Source organism: Gorilla gorilla, chromosome 5 (genome assembly GCF_029281585.2).
Source record: "Gorilla gorilla gorilla isolate KB3781 chromosome 5, NHGRI_mGorGor1-v2.1_pri, whole genome shotgun sequence".
Taxonomy (NCBI): Eukaryota; Metazoa; Chordata; class Mammalia; order Primates; family Hominidae; genus Gorilla; species Gorilla gorilla.
In genome coordinates this window covers 16,401,170-16,414,353 of record NC_073229.2, presented here as the reverse complement: position 1 = coordinate 16,414,353, position 13,184 = coordinate 16,401,170, and positions in this window count along the sequence as shown.

Sequence of the window (13,184 nt, the reverse complement as noted above, 5' to 3'; positions counted from 1 at the left end):
CTTGTAAACATTGACTTAGTTCAAAGGGAGCTTATCTTTAAAAAAAAAGCGCTAATTCATGTCTATTGGTATAGATATAATCTTTTGTTCCTTGAAAATAGATCCTACTATACTCCAGACACTATGCCACTTGGTGCAGATATTAACACAAATAGCAGGTGATCATTGTCCTCATGGAGTTTATTTTAAAGAGAACAAAGTGAGACAAAGGCACACAAGCAAAGAACTACAATACAAAGGGGATGGCATCTGACTCAGCATGGAGGTGTCACGGAAGGTGTTGTTTTGCTTAGGTTTTGAAGTGTGGATAGGAGATGGCCCATGTTGAGAGTGGGAACTGGGAATTAAAAAGATGAGGAGGTCTCTGCAAATCTACATGGATGGGAAGTAGCATGCTGATGTGGGAAACAACTAAAAAGTTCCAGAATGCATGGTTTATAAAGCGTGAGTCAGAGAGGGCTAGACCAGTAGCCAGATCAAGGATATCTCAGATGTTATAGTCATGAATTAGTGCATTGACCTGCAGGCCATGGGAGTCACTGAAGGTTTCAGTCAGGTAAGTGAGCTGATCAGAACAGTCCTTTAGATCGGCCGCTCTTTTGGCTGTAAGGGGGACACGTTTGAAGTAGGGCTATAGCTAAAAATATACAGACACTTCCTCTTGTCTACAGCCCTGCTGGCATCTGTTGTATTTTGACTTTTTAATAATAGCCATTCCAACCGGTATGAAATGGTATCTCATTGTGTTTTGATTTGCAATTTTCTGATGATTAGTGATTCTAACCTTTTTTTTTTGTATTTGTTGGCCATTTGTATGTGCTCTTTTGAGATGAGTTTGTTCATGTCCTTTGCCCATTTGTTAATTGGGTTATTTTTTTTGTAATTGATTTAAGTTCCCTGTAGATTCTGGATACTAAAAAACAAACAAAAACCAGAAGTAAATAAATTCTCAGGACACACACACCCACACCCACACCCACAGAGAGAGAGAGAGAGAGAGAGCGCCTAGGTAAGAGGCCACCAACCACCAGGGTCTAAACTGGGAACACTTTCTAGTACAGAATGAATGGAAAGGATTCATGAAATATCTAGAAAGTAACGTTAATGAGATTTGCATGTATGGAGTGAATGAGGAGAAACAGGGATCATTCAGGATTCTGGTAGGGATAACAGGGGGAGCCATTAGTTGAAATTTTGAAGTGGGAGAAGGAGAGGCAGTTTTAGGGAGAAAGATGAGTTGTTTTTTAGGTATTTCAAACCCTTGAAGCTTCTATGGGACATCGAAGTGGAAATAACAGTCTTTGGGTTGGGACAATAAAGAAAGAAATTGGTTGAAGACTAGGGGAAGAGTATAGAGCAAAGAAATATTTAAGATAATAAACATAGAGAGATAGCTGAAAATGTGGGACTGGATTACAAAGGAAGAGTGATTTAGTTATGAAGCCCAAGGGCTGACAGGAATGGGTGACTACTCGAGGAGTTCATATGCATCTGTTATTGTATGAATAAAAAAAATTATCTGTTCCTTCCTAAAGATATCTTCAACCTGTTTTTGGATACATATGGGCACTGCTTTTCATTCTCTTAGCCCCATTTCTTATTTTAGCCTCTGCTGTAGCAATCAGTTCTGCACAGGCTTTGACCCAGGCTTTGACTAGTTGGTGCAGGTGTGATATGACACTTACCTGGAATGGCCCACAGTTTGTGGCTGCTCTCACTTAAGCAGGTGGGATGCTCATGTAGGTGTAACCTAGAAGCTTGGTAGAGTTTATGCCCATGGGGCAACCTGTGACCACTCAAAAATAAAGCCCTTTCCTCCTCCCAGATTGAGGAGTCTTGCATTATGTAATAAAACTCCTTAGAAGGCCTATTAGGTTCCAATACAGCATTAGGCAACTTGATAAGGTATCCCATCATCAGCCTTCCTTTCTTCCCTCATTCCTCTGCCTCTCACTCTTTCTTCCTAAGTTAACTTCTTAGATAAAATGCCAACTTTCTATATTTTGTTTCACATCAGGGAAAATAATTGTATATCCCATTTCAAAAGCACATAAAAAGGTTACTGTATAGAAAATTTGTCTTTAATAGATTAAGCTGTAATTTTCCAAATACTTTAAAATTTTATTTCAGAAACGTTTTTCCTTTTTATAAGCTTCATCTAAAAGCAGAGTTCACCTAAGAATATACCTAAGAGCATATTACATAGAATATATTTTATATTTCAGTAGTTTAGCTAGGATTCTTTCAAAATTGAGAGGATCTACAAATATTTCTAACACATTAGTTTTCAGTCTTAAGGCTGAGTCAAGAACAAAGCTCCTAAACTTTGCATTGGTGATTGAGAACATTTTAAAATTGTTATTTAATTCATTAATTTATTTTTAAAAAATTTTTACATTGTAATCATATAGATTTATAGGATACAATTTGATGTTTCAATGAATATGTATGTTGTCTAATGATCCAATAAGGATAGTTAGTGTATTAATTACCTCATGCATTTATCATTTCTTTTTAATAAGAAATTTCAAAATCCTTTCTTCTAGATACTTTGTAATATACAATACTTTACTTTTAACTATAGTCACCCTGCTTTGCAAAGAACACTTCAACTTATTCTTCCTATATAATTGTGATTTCATAACTGTTAACCAATCTATCTCCATTTTGCTCTCCCCACTTCTTCATCACTGTTTGGTAACCACTATTCTACTCTATTTCTCTATTAACATTTTTTTTTTAAGATTCCACATATGAGACAGATCATGCGGTATTTGCTTTCTGTGTCTGGCTTATTTCACCTAACATTGTATCCTACAGGGTCATCCATGTTGTTGCAACTGGCAGAATTTCATTCTTTTTTTATTGCTGAATAGTATTTCATTGTGTATGTGTCCATATATATATATATTATATATAATAATATGTATAATTATAATTACACATAAAATTATATATAATTATAATTAATTTTATGTATAATTATAATTACACATAAAATTATATATAATTATAATTATAATTATATATAATTATATATATAATAATAATATATATTATATGTAATATATAATATACATAACGTATATTATATATAATATACATATATTATATATAATATACATAACGTATATTATATATAATATACATAACGTATATTATATATATTATACATAATATATTATATATTATACATGATATATATTATGTATAATATACATGATATATATTATGTATAATATACATGATATATATTATACATAATATACATGATATATATTATATATAATATACATAATATATATTATGTATAATATACATAATATATATTATATATATATAATTCACTTCTTTGTTTTTAGACACATAGGTTGATTCCATATATGATTATTAGAAATAGTGCTACAGTAAACATAAGAGTGCAGATATTTTTCAAACACAATGATTTCATTTCCTATGGATATATACCCAGTAGTGGGATTGCTGGGTTATGTGATCGAATAATTGTTTTTTTGTTTTTTTTTTATTTTTTAGCGAACTTCCATAAAGTTTTGCTTAATGGTTGTACTAGTTTACAACTTCATCAACAGTGTGTAAGTGTTCCCTTTTCTCCACTTCCTTGCCGACTCTTGTTATCTTTTACCTTTTTGGTAATAGCCATTCTAATGGGTGAACTGGTATCTCATTGTGGTTTTGATTTGCATTTCCCTGATGGTTAGTGATGTTGAACATGATTTTATTATATATTCGTCTTGACCATTTCTATATTTTCTCTTGTGGCATGTCTTTTAGTTTATTTTGTCCTTTTTTTTTTTTTTTTTTTTTTGAGAAGGAGTCTTGCTCTGTTGCCCAAGCTGGAGTACAGTGGTGCAATCGGGGCTCACGGCAACCTCCATCTCCCTCTTTCAAGCAATTCCCCTGCCTCAGCCTGCTGAGTAGCTGGGGTTACAGGCACACGCCATCATGTTTGGCTAAATTTTTGTATTTTTAGTAGAGAAATGATTTCACCATATTGGTCAGGCTGGTCTCAAACTCCTGACCTCAGGCAATCCACCTGCCTCAGCCTCCCAGTTTTGCCCATTTTTAAATCAGTTTTTTATGTTTTTGCTGTTGAGTTGTTTAAGTTTCTTATATAATCTGGGCATTAACTCCTTAGCAGATGTATAGTTTGCAAATATTGTATCCCATTCTGTAAGTTGTTTTTTCACTCTGTTAAGTTTCCTTTGCTGTGCAAAAGCATTTTAGTTTGATGAAACCTCATTTATCTATTTTTGCTTTTGTTGCCTGTGCTTTTGACGTCTCATTTAAAAAATCCTTGTACAACCCAAAGTTATAGAGAATTTCCCACATGTTATCTTCTAGTAGTTTTTCATAGTTTTCAATCTTACCTTTAGGTCTTTAATCGCATTTGAGTTGATTTTGTATAAGGTAAAAGATAGGGGTCTAATTTCATTATCCCACATATAAATATCCAATCTTCTCAGTACCATTTAATGAAGACACTGTCTTTACCCCTGTGTGTGCTCTTGACTCCTTTTTTGAAAATCAGTTGACTTTAGGTATGATAATTTATTTCTGAGCTGTATATTCTCTTCCATTGGTCTATGTGTTTGCTTTATGGCAGTGCCATGCTGTTTTGCTTACTATGGCTTTGTAGTATATTTTGAAGTCAGGTAGTGTGGTGCCTCCAGCTTTGTTATTTTTGCACAGGATTGCTTTGGTTATTTGGGGTCTTTTCTGGTTTCATACAAATTTTAGGGTACTTTTTTCTATTTCTGTGAAGAATTTCATTGTTATTTTGCTAGGGATTGCATTGAATCTGTAGGACATTTTGTTAGTATGGTCATTTCAATAGTATCAATTCTTCCATTCCATGAGTATATAGTGTCCATTTTTTGTGTATCATAAATTTTTCCATCAGTGTGTTATAGTTTTCATTGAAGAGATCTTTCATGACCTTGATTAAATTTATCTGCAGATTTCTTGGTAGCTATTGTAAATGGAATTCCTTTCTTGATGACTTTTTCAGATAGTTCACTATTAGTGTATAGAAACACCACTGAATTTTCTGTGTTGATTTTGTATACTACAACTTTACTGAATTTATTTATGATTTCTAGTAGTTTTTGGTCAAGTCTTTAGGGTTCTCACTCTATATAAGTATATATAGAAAGAACCCTAAAGAGAGAGAGATCATATATATCTATATGATCATATATATAGATGTATACATATGTATGTGAGATCACATTTTCTACAAACAGAAACAATCTGACTTCCTTCTTTCCAGTTTGGATCCCTCTTATTTATTTCTTTTGTCTAATTGCTCTGGCTCTGACCTCCAGTACTATGCTAAATAGAAGTGGTAGAAGTTGACATCCTTGTCTTCCTCCATATCATAGAGGAAAAGCATTTAACTATTCACCATAAATAAGATGTTAGCTGTGGGTTTGTCACATATGGCCTTTACTGCGTTGAGGTACACTCCTATACCTACTTTCTTGACAGTTTTTATCATAAAGGAATGTTGACTTTTGTCAAGTGTTCTTTTTGCATCTGTTGAAATGATCACATGGTTTTTGTTTTTCTTTCTATTGTGGTGGTGTATCATATTTACTGATTTGTGCATGTTAAGCCATCCTTTCATCCCTGGGATGAATCCCACTTGATTATAGTGAATACTCTTTTTAGTGTGCTGTCAAAGTCAGTTCACTTGTATCTTGTTGAGAATTTTTGTATCTATGTTCTCCAGGAAAATTGGCCTGTTATTTTCATTTTGTGCATGTCTTTGTCTGGTTTTAGAATCAGGATATTGCGAGCCTCATAAGATGAGTATGGAAGTATTCCTTCCTCATTACTTTTGTGGAAAAGTTTGTGGAGAATTGGTAGTTATTCTTTAACTGTTTGGTAGAATTCAGCAGTGAAGACATCAGGTCCTGGGTGTTGGTTGTTGTTGTTGTTGTTTTGATGGAAGATGTTTTATTATTGATTCAATTTCCAAACTCATTATTGATGTGTTCAGATGTTATATTTCCTCACAATTTAATCTGGGTAGTTGTATGTGTGCAGAAATTTATTCATTTTATTCTACATTATCAAATTTGTTGGCATATAGTTATGAGTAATGTCTTACAATCCCTTCTATTTCTGTGGTGTATCAGTTGTAATGTCTCCTTTTTCATCTTTTATTTATATGAATTTTCTCTCCTTTTGTCTTAGTTTAGCTAAAGGTTTGTCAGTTTTACCTTTACACTTTGTCTTATTTATCTTTTGAAATATTTTTTAGTGTCTGTTTCCTTTATATCTGCTGTGAGCTTTATTATTTCCTTCCTTCTACCAATTTTGGGTTTAGTTTGTTTTTGATGTTCTAGTTACTTGAAGTGTATAATTTTGCTTTGTGATTTGAAAATCTTTCTTCATTTTTGGTGTAGGCTTTTATTGCTATAAATTTCCCTCTTAGAACTGCTTTTGCTACGTTCCATAGGTTTGGGTATGTTGGATTTTCATTCTTACTTGTCTCAGTGACTTTTGAAATTTTCCTATTAATGTCTTAATGAGACCTATTGATTTCTTGGGTGCATGCTATTTAATTTCCATGTTTTTATAAAATTTCCAAGGGCTTTCCTGTTGTTGATTTCTGGCTTTATATCACTGTAATCAGAAAAGATACTTCATATGATATCTGTCTTCTTAAGTTTGTTAAGACTTATTATGTGTCATAATGTATGATTGGTCCTAGAGAATGTTTGGTGTACAGTTGAGAATAATTTGTATTCTGCAGCTGCTGGATGATGTATTAGTCTGTTTTCATACTGCTGATAAAGACATACCCGAGACTGGGTAATTTACAGAGAAAAAGAGGTTTAGTGGACTCATAGTTCCACGTGGCTGGGGAGGTCTCCCAATCATGATGGAAGGCGAAAGGCACATCTTACATGGTAGCAAACAAAATAGAATTGAGAACCAAGTGAAAGGGTTCCCCCTTATAAAACCATCAGATCTTGTTAGACGTATTCACTACCACAAGAACAGTATGGGGGAAACCGCCCCCATGATTCAATTATCTCCCACTGGTTCCCTCCCACAACATGTATGAATTATGGGAGCTATAATCAAGATGAGATTTCGGTGGGGATATACAGCCAAACCATATCAGGTGAGATCTTCTTTACCTGCTAGGTCCATTTGGTCTATGGTATAGTTTGAGTCTGTCATTTTTTGGTTGATTTTCTCTTCATAATCTGTCCATTTTTAAAGTGGAGTGTTGAAATTTCCTACTAATATTGTATTGCAGTCTATCTCTACCTTTAAATCTAATATTTGCTTTACATATCTGGTTGTTCTGGTGTTGGGTACATATATAGTTACACCTAAGTAACATATATGTTATGTCCTCTTATTGAATTGGACCTTTTATCATTTCATTATACAGTGACATTCTTTTTTTATATAGTTCTTTTATTTAAAGCCTTTTAAAATATGACATGACTGTGGCTACTCCTGCTTGCTTTTCATTTGTTTGCATAAAATATATTTTTCCATCACTTCACTTTCAGTCTATTTGTCTTTAATAGTGAGGTAAGTATCATGTAGGCAGCACATAGGTGGGTTTTGCTATCTGAATCCATTCATCCACTTTATATCTTTTAAGTAGAGTTTAATCCACTTCTATTCAAGTTTATTATTGATAAATTAGGACTTCCTTCTACCATTTCATTACTTGATTTTTGGATTACTTGTTCACTTCTTCCTTTCTTATTGTTCATCTCTCTAGTTTGGTGGTTTTCTGTGGTGCTAAGCTTTGTTTCTTTTCCCTTTTTTGGTGTGTGTGTGTGTATCTGCTGTAATTTATTTCTTTCTGGTAAGTGAAACTAACATACAGAGTCCTGTATTTGTAACAGACTATTTTACACTGATAACAACTTAACATCTGTCACATAAAAATACTCTTGACTTCTCCCCTTCACACACACAATTTATACTTTTGTTACCTTACATTGCATCTTTATGAATGGTAGACTCAATGGAACATAGGATCTATGTCACAACTAAATCAATTATTTAATGGTAGCATTAAAGCAGCCCAAAGAATGTGAAAAACTGGTGTGGGTGTATTTAACTTTTTAAAAACTATGTTTCATAATGTTTTCATTAAAAAGTCTTTATCAGTTTGCTAATGCCTAATTTTTACAACCAGCCACCATAGATTTTACAGGATAAATATATTATTTCAGTGGTAATTGAAGCAGAATTTTTGTTGCTCTTCTTACCCTTAGAGATTGTGTATTATCCTCAGACGTAATTCTTTGATTTTTTTTCTTTTCATGTTGTTACACATAGTTACCAACAATCAACGTGAGAATAACCTTTGAATATTTTCAAGCATTAAGATTTGTTTATACAGCTGCACAATTAGACAACCAACACTCTTGGGTCTTTACCTCTCAGCATTCACCTGATTATTAACTTAAAGGTATGATGGGAAAAGTATCAATTTTTCTTGGTCACCTAGATTTAGAAATATGTAATAACTATAAGCTTGGGTCTGCTTCTTCAGAAGCCTAGGAAGTGGAGTGATGGTTCTCTGAAGAGGCTGGAAACAAAGTATGTGTTTCCAGAAGGCTTAATAGAATATGTTGAGACATAGGCCATTAACACAAAAGTGAAAGAAATGCAAAAAATGTAGGAAAGTAAGGATTTGAGAAGGGAAATTTTATTTTTAAGTCTAAGATTCCTATGAATTATATGAAAGTAAATGTCCTATCCCTAAAATTAGCCAAAGGAAGCACTTCACTTATCAATGTGATGTGACTTTTCATACTCTTATCTAAAGATATCCTAAACTAAGATCCAGTTTTCTAAGAAAAGACCTTTTACTCATGCTTTAAAGCATGTTAGATGATTCCTACCACATCACATAATGTTGTTTACATGTATGATTTAAACTGCATTTATTCTTCAACTCACTGGTTCCTTAGGCTTCTTATCTTTCCTTGCACGCTTAGATAACTTTATGTAAAATTGATTTTTAGAAGTTTAGTTGCTGGGCGTAATGGCTGTCACCTGTAAACCCAGTACTTTGGGAATTCAAGGCAGGTGGATTTCTTGAGTCTTGGAGTTTGAGGCCTGCCTGGGAAAGATGACAAACCCCATTTGTACAAAAATAAAAATATTAGCTGGATATGGTGGCACATGCCTGTGGTCCCAGCTACCCCAAGTCTGAGGTGGGAGGATGGCTTGAGTCCGAGAGGCAGAGGTGTGAGCCAAGATCATGCCCTGTTCTTCACCCTGGGCAACGAAGCCAGACACTGTTTCAAAAAAAAAAAAATCTAGTGAGATTAGATTTCTATTTCTATGTGATTAAAAATTAGGAGAACTTCAAGGCTAATGAATATTAAAAAATGGCCATTGCTACTTGCATGTTCTATGAAGCCAGCATACACAGCAACGTGCTACCTAAAAACCAAGCTATTTAATATGTAGCTTAGATTTCAGATTTGATTGTCTTTGAGGTTTCATTATTGCAGAGATCAATTGCCAGACCAAATATAGACTAATTATGTACTTGGTCTTTTTTCATATGAAACTTCCCAGCCTCGGGTATAAATCAAGAGCAAATACGGATGTTTATACCGATAGCGGTGTAGATATTTCAATGTTTATACAGTTAGCGGTGTAGATATTTCCATGTCTATACAGATAGCGGTGTGGACATTTCCATGTTTATACAGATAGTGGTGTAGATATTTCCATGTTTATAGAGATAGCGGTATAGATATTTCCATGTTTATACAGATAGCGGTGCAGATATTTCCATGTATATACAGATAGCGGTGTAGATATTTCCATGTTTATACAGATGGCAGTGTAGATATTTCCATGTTTATAGAGATGGCGGTGTAGATATTTCCATGTTCCTACAGAGGGCGGTGTAGGTATTTCCATGTTCATACAGATGGCGGTGAAGATATCTGCATGTTCATACAGATGTATGTGTACATATTTCCATGATCATACAGATGGTGGTGTAGATATTTCCATGTTCATACAGATTTCACGGTAGATATTTCCAAGTTGATACAGATGGCGGTGTAGATATTTCCATGTTCATACAGATGGCGGTGTAGATATTTCCATGTTTATAGAGATTGCGGTGAAGATATTTCCATGTTTATACAGATGGCCGTGTAGATATTCCCATTTTTATTCAGATGGCGGTGTAAATATTTCCATTTTATACAGATAGCAGTGTAGATATTTCCATGTTCATACAGATTGCGGTGAAGATATTTCCATCTTTATAGAGATAGCGGTGTAGATATTTCCATGTTCATACAGATAGCGGTTTAGATATTTCCATGTTTATAGAGATGGCGGTGTAGATATTTCCAAGTTCATACAGATGGCGGAGTAGATATTTCCATGTTTATAGAGATGGTGGTGTAGATATTTCCATGTTTATACAGATGGCGGTGCAGATATTTCCATTTTTATAGAGATAACGGTGTAGATATTTCCATGTTTATGAAAATAGAGGTGTAAATATTTCCATGTTTATAGAGACAGCGGTGTAGACATTTCCATGTTAATTGAGATAGCATTCTAGATATTTCCATGTTTCTACAGATAGCGGTGTAGATTTTTCCATGTTTATGCAGATAGCGGTGTAGGTATTTCCATCTTTATAGTGACGGCGCTGTGGATATTTCCATGTTCAAACAGATGGCGGTGTAGAAATTTCCATGTTTACACAGATAGCGGTGTAGACATTTCCATGTTTACACAGATACCGTTGTAGGTATTTCCATGTTTATAGAGATAGCGGTGTAGATATTTCCATGTTTATACAGATAGCTGTGAAGATATTTCCACGCTTATAAAGATAGCGGTGTAGATATTTCCAAGTTCATACAGACAGCGGTTTAGATATATTCAGGTTTATAGAGATAGCGGTGTAGATATTTCCATGTTTTTACAGATAGCCTTGTAGATATTTCCATGTTTATACAGATGGCGGTGTAGATATTTCCATGTTTATACAGATGGCGGTGTACGTATTTCCATGTTTATGGAGATGGCGGTCTAGATATTTTCAAGTTTATGGAGATAGCGGTGTAGTTATTTCCATGTTTAGAGAGATAGCGGAGATGATATTTCCATGTTCATTCAGATAGAGCTGTAGATATTTCCATGTTCATACAGATAGCGGTGCAGATATTTCCATGTTCATACAGATAGCGTTGTAGATACTTCCATGTTCATTCAGATGGCGGAGTAGTTATTTCCATGTTTATAGAGATAGCGTTGTAGATGCCTCCATGTTTATACAGATGGCGCTGTAGATATTTTCATGTGCATGCAAATAGCGGTGTAGGTGTTTCCATGTTTATAGAGATGGCGGTGTAGATATTTTCTTGTTTATACAGATAGCGGTGAAGATATTTCCATGTTAATAGAGATCGCGGTGTAGATATTTCCATGTTTATACAGATAGCAGTGTAGGTATTTCCATGTTCATACAGATAGCGGTGTAGATATTTGCATCTTTATGCAGGTGGCAGTGTAGATATTTAAATGTTCATACAGATGGCGGTGTAGATATTTCCATGATTATGGAGAGGGCCGTGTTGATGTTTCCATGTTTATACAGATGGCGGTGTAGATATTTCCGTGTTTATACAGATGGCGGTGTAGATATTTACATGTTTATAGAGATGGCGGTGTAGATATTTCCATGTTTATACAGATGGCCGTGTAGATATTTCCATGTTCATACAGACGACGGTGTAGATATTTCCATGTTTACACAGATGGCAGTGTAGATATTTCCATGTATACGCAGATAGCGTTGTAGATATTTCTATGTTTATAGAGATAGCGGTGTAGATATTTCCATGTTTATACAGATGGCGGTGTACATATTTCCATCTTTATTGAGATGGTGTTGTAGATATTTCCATGTTCATAGAGAGGGCGGTATAGATATTTTCGTGTTTATGAAGATGGCGGTGTAGATATTTCCGTGTTTATAGAGATGGCGGTATAGATATTTTCATGTTTATAGAGATAGCCGTGTAGATACTTCCATGTTCATACAGATGGCGCTGTAGATATTTTCATGTTCATACAGATAGCTGCGCAGATATTTCCATGTTTATAGAGATGGCGGTGTAGATATTTCCTTGTTTATACAGATAGCGGTGTAGTTATTTCCAAGTTTACAGAGGTAGCGGTGTAGATATTTCCATGTCTATGCAGATAGCGGTGTAGATATTTAAATGTTTATACATATAGCGGTGTAGATATTACCATGTCCATACTGATTGCGGGGTAAATATTTATTTCCATCTTTATACAGATGGTGGTGTAGATATTTCCATATTCACACAGATGGCTGTGGAGATATTTAAATGTTTATAGAGATGGCAGTGTAGATATTTCCATGTTTCTACAGATGGCAGTGTAGGTATTTCCATGTTTATAGAGATAGCGGTGTAGATATCTAGATGTTTATACATACAGCGGTGTAGATTTTTCCATGTTCATGCAGTAGGGGTGTACATATTTCTATGTATATACAGATAGCGGTGTGGATATTTCCATGTTTTTTCAGATGGCAGTGTAGATATTTCCATGTTTATAGAGATGGCGGTGTAGCAATTTCCTTGTTTATACAGAAAGCGGTGTAGATATTTGCATGTTTATACAGATAGCATTGTAGATATTTCCAAGTTCATACAGATAGCGGTGTAGATATTTCCATGATTATACAGATAGCGGTGTAGGTATTTCCATGTTTATAGAGATAGCGGTGTAGATATTTCTATGTTTATACAGATAGCGTTGTAGATATTTCCATGTTTATACAGATAGTGGTGTAGATATTTACATGTTTATAGAGATGGCGGTCTACATATTTTCTCATTTACACAGATAGCGGTGTAGATATTTCCATGTTTATAGAGATAGCAGTGTAGATATTTCCAATTTTATACAGATAGCAATGTAGATATTTCCATGTTCATGCAGATAGCGGTGTAGATATATCCACGTTTATAGAGATGGCGGTGTAGATATTTCCGTGTTTATACAGAGAGAGGTGCAGATATTTCCATCTTAATACAGATGGCGCTGTAGATATTTCCATGTTCCTACAGATGGTGGTGTAGATATTTCGAAGTTTA